Raw genomic sequence first — 4,723 nt, 5'->3', positions numbered from 1 at the left:
GCTTGGTTGTGTATTGATGCAACGGGATAAGGTTATTGCTTACGCTTCGCGGCAACTCAAGATTCATGAACGGAACTACACGACGCACGATTTAGAGCTGGGAGCTGTTGTTTTCGCGCTTAAGATATGGCGACACTACCTGTACGGTACCAGGTGCACGATTTACACCGATCATAGGAGTCTCGAGCATATTCTTAAGCAAAAGGATTTGAACATGCGTCAACGGAGATGGGTTGAACTACTGAACGACTACGAATGCGCCATCAAGTATCATCCAGGCAAGGCCAATGTTGGGGCCGACGCCCTCAGTCGAAAGGACACCCTACCTAAGCGCGTGCGAGCGCTACAGCTTACTATTCAGTCCAGTCTTCCTGCACAGATACGAGCTGCTCAGATAGAAGCATTGAAACCCAAAAACGTCATGGCTGAAGCCTTACGCGGTTCAAGGCAACGAATGGAACAAAAGGAAGACGACGCCTACTATGTAACGGGGCGTATTTGGGTCCCACTTTATGGCGGTTTACGAGAGCTTGTGATGGACGAAGCACACAAGTCTCGCTACTCGGTACATCCAGGGTCGGATAAAATGTACCACGACATCAAAACAACTTATTGGTGGCCTAGCATGAAGGCCCACATCGCCACCTATGTTGGCAAGTGCTTGACCTGTGCGAGGGTCAAGGTTGAATATCAGAAACCAGCTGACCTACTTCAACAACCCAGAATACCACAATGGAAATGGGAAGAAATTTCCATGGATTTTGTTACGGGCTTACCTAGATCTCAGCGTGGGAACGATACGATATGGGTGATCGTGGATCGACTCACCAAGTCTGCACACTTCCTAGCGATAAAGGAAACGGATAAGTTCTCCACTCTCGCGGACATCTATCTTAAAGAAGTAGTTTCAAGGCACGGAGTGCCTACCTCTATCATTTTGGATCGGGATGCACGATTCACGTCAGAACTATGGCAAGCGATGCACAAATCTTTCGGCTCACGATTAGACATGAGCATAGCTTATCACCCTCAGACGGATGGGCAGTCTGAGCGCACGATCCAAACCCTAGAAGACATGCTTCGGGCATGTGTTATTGATTTCGGCAACAACGGGGAAAAACACCTCCCTTTAGTGGAGTTTTCGTGCAATAACAGTTACCACACCAGCATACAAGCCACTCCATTCGAGGCATTGCACAGACGTAAATGCCGGTCACCTCACGGTTGGGCAGAGGTGGGAGATAGTCAGATTACAGGTCCAGAAATGGTAGTTGACGCTACTGAACGAATAGCACAAATACGACAACGCATGGTGGCAGCACGCGACCGTTAGAAAGCCTACGCGGATAAGCGTAGGAAGCCATTGGAGTTTCAGGTCGGGGACCGGGTTTTACTTAAAGTCTCACCCTGGAAGGGTGTGGATCGATTTGGTAAACGAGGCAAGCTCAATCCACGGTATGTTGGACCGTTCGAAATCACTGAAAGAATAGGCCCAGTAGCCTACAGACTGAACCTACCAGCTGAACTCGGTGCAGTTCACAATGTATTTCACGTGCCGAATCTGAAGAAGTGCCTATCAGATGAGACCCTCATAGTTCCTTTTAAGGAACTCACTATCGACGAGCGGTTGCAGTTCGTCGAGGAACCAGTTGAAATCACGGACCGGGATGTTAAGGTCCTCAAACACAAGAGAATCCCTCTTGTTCGAGTTCGTTGGAACTCCCGACGTGGCCCAGAGTACACCTGGGAACGCGAAGACCAGATGACAGAAAAGTACCCCTAATTATTCGAAATCAATGCAACCACTACTGAGGCTGAAGCTACTACTACTGAATTTCGGGACGAAATTCCAAATCAACAGGGGGATGATGTGACACCCCAGGAAAACCAGTGAACAATACAGCTTACCTAGCTTCCTCAGTGAGTGCGTACCAAGTTTCGGGACGAAATTTCTTTTAAGTTGGGGATAATGTGACAACTCGAATTTCAAAGATTCTAATTCGCATTTATTGCACGTTCTTGTTTTGTTTAGTTAATTAATTGTGCAAGTAATTGGCTATGGAATTGTATACGTTTTAATACAATGAAGTGTATTGTGTGTTGGTGCATGGTTATGTGCTAATTGTGATAGACGTGTCAATATGTGAACTTGGTGGTGAAACTGTGAAATTGATGTGAGATAGTGTGCTTGTGTAAAATTTAGTAATTCAGGGTGTATAGAGTAATTAGTGAAAACTAAACCATACTTAAACCTAATTCCTTGTTCACTAATCATTTTCACAAGAATCAAAGTACTGTATCCTCTAATCCCCTAGCAATCATCACCAAATCATTGGCAAGACATTCATCACTTTTGTTTCTACATTTTCCCTAGAATCAACACAAGGTAAATGATTTATGTTTATTGATTGCTTGATTACTATTAATTCTTGATTATTGTAATTCTTGGTGAAACCCTAATTCTTCATATAAGTATCCTGTGATTTTTATTGATTCTGAAATATTGTGATGATGATGATGATTTGCTGCATGTTTGATAGATTGTTCTTGTGAGGATGGTTGATTGTTAAGTATCGGCTTATTGATTTGATCTTACACTGTGAAAATCATGAACTAGGGTTTGGAATGGCCATTGAAACGTAACTGTTGTTGATGAAACGTAACTGTGAACTTGAATATACGAATGTTTGATTGAATGTCAGAGTTTTCGTAACCCTAATATAATTGTCTAAGTTTCATTATAAAACAATGATGTCCGAGCTTTGTGTCACCTATGTTGTCCGACCTTTAAACTTGTAAGATGTCCGATGTTTATGTGAATTTCAAGCTGTCCAAGTTTTATGTTAAGCATATCAAGTCCGAGTATCACTAGAGTATCACTGGTTAAATGCTTGTCCGATCTTTAAAAACAAAGCAAAGGGGTCCGAGTTTCTTCCCACCTTGTGGTTCGAGTTTGTATAGTGAAAATAGGTCCGAGTTTATATAGTGAAAATAGGTCCGAGTTTGCATTATAAGAGAGGTCCGAGTTTATTTGTTTGAGAGGCCATGGTCCGACTTTGCGACCCCTTGATCACTTGGTCCGAGTTTAAAACCCCTACCCTCCTGTCCGACCTTGTGAAGCCCCTACCCCCATGTCCGAATTTTGAAAGGAACCCCCCCATGTTCTCTTGTCCGAGTTTTAGGCTACAAGCACAAGGCCTTGTCCGAGTTTCATGCTAAATAAGACAGTAGATTGTTAATTGTCATTATATGGGCCGCACACCTCTGATTGGTTGGCCGAAACTTAGGGGATTATTATAACATCATTTGGTAAACTAGCATTAATGCTAAGGTGGACTTGTAAATCGTATTTGGACTTTAGAATAGATTGGGTTGTTATGTTTGGGCCGGGTAAAATGGGTGAGTAACAATTGGGCTACATGTTGACTGATTTGGGTCCTATCCTCTTGTGATGATCAAACTAGTTTCATATGATAAAATAACACATGCGTGTACGGCTCTAACTTGCAATGTGAACGTGTGACGATATGGATACTTGCTACAACTTGTGTGATAGTACGAACTATGCTTGTTATGACATACGTGATGTTTATCTGTTAGTTGTTTATTGCTTGAGCAATATGTGTGTGACTGGATACGTGGATTATGAATTCATGAAACTGACCGTTCTCTGGTAACCACCATAGGGTTTGATAGATCATTATGAGAACGTAAGTTAGCATACCGAGCAAACCAAGGTGAGTTCACACTCTTACTAAGGCATGGGATTCCCAGGGCACGGGAATTGGGATTGAAGGATTGAGATTGAATAGAACTGTACTCACACTGTTACTAGACTACCATACCACTGTCCTCGGTTGTGCAGGACACATAATTAAGCTATTCACTGTCCTCGGTTGTGTAGGACACATACTTATGCTATTCGCTGTCCTCGGTTGTGCAGGACACATACTTACAATCTACGTAGACTTATACTTACTACTATCCTCGGTTGTGAAGGATACTTATACTTACTACTATCCTCGGTTGTGAAGGATACTTATACTTACTACTATCCTCGGTTGTGAAGGATACTTATACTTAATTACTATCCTCGGATGTGAAGGATACTCACGTAAGACCTACGTGAACTTATACTTCCTACTGTTCTCGGATTGTGAAGAACACATATGGTTACGAATAGTCTAGTGGATTATACAACATGGGAAGCCCCCACCAATAGAACGTACTATCGGCCCAGTAGAGCCACATGTTACAAACAAACTTACTATTACGCATTTACTTTCTGTGAACTCGCTCAACTAGTTGTTGATCCTCTGTTACATGCCTTGCAGGTCGTTAGATACATGGAGCTTGCACAGGGAGGAATTGGTCGTTGTGGGCTTGGATCATGATTATCTTGTTAAACAATTACGACATTTGATACTTTATTGTGATGGGTTTTAATTATACGCTTCCGCTAAACAACGATAACTTACCTATGTTTTGGAACACCTTTCATATGGATTTGGTTTGGTTTAATGGCAATTACTTTTACTATATATATTGTTCTATATGATTGGTGGCTTGATCCTGGTCAGTCACGCTCCCAGGCGGTGATACTCCGCAGGTGGATTTTGGGGGTGTGACACTATCTGACAAAGGTTTTATTCGTCCTAGTTTTTCACCTTGGGGTGCTCCCGTTCTCTTTGTCAAGAAGAAGGATGGATCCTTCAGGATGTGC

The sequence above is a fragment of the Helianthus annuus genome, chromosome 7 (genome assembly GCF_002127325.2).
Source record: "Helianthus annuus cultivar XRQ/B chromosome 7, HanXRQr2.0-SUNRISE, whole genome shotgun sequence".
NCBI lineage: Eukaryota > Viridiplantae > Streptophyta > Magnoliopsida > Asterales > Asteraceae > Helianthus > Helianthus annuus.
This window is presented reverse-complemented; position numbering follows the sequence as displayed.